General features: G+C 42.9%; 1 protein-coding gene across 44 annotated transcripts in view; it reads left to right on the plus strand.

The window, feature by feature from the left end:
* The window catches only part of LOC106871604 (titin), a 454,558-nt gene that overhangs the window by 422,302 nt on the left and 31,997 nt on the right, over positions 1 to 259 (plus strand). The window lies entirely within an intron of this gene.

The raw sequence follows: 259 nt of genomic DNA on the forward strand, positions 1-259 counted from the left end.
TTTTTTTTTTTTTTTTTTTTTAATGCCAACACAACACCATCACTGCTGCCGTTGTCCCCTTTCCTGCCTTCTCTCTTTCCAAAAACTGACCGCTTCCACTCGTACCACATCTTTCTGCACGACATCTGAAGACCATATGTGAAGAAAGAGAGAAAGACAGAAAACAGAGGGAAGAAAGCAGTTCACCCTTGCACACAACTCACATCCAGACAAATACACACATATGCACACACACACACACAAAGATCGGAAGAGCGTC

Source organism: Octopus bimaculoides, chromosome 4 (genome assembly GCF_001194135.2).
Source record: "Octopus bimaculoides isolate UCB-OBI-ISO-001 chromosome 4, ASM119413v2, whole genome shotgun sequence".
NCBI classification, from domain to species: domain Eukaryota; kingdom Metazoa; phylum Mollusca; class Cephalopoda; order Octopoda; family Octopodidae; genus Octopus; species Octopus bimaculoides.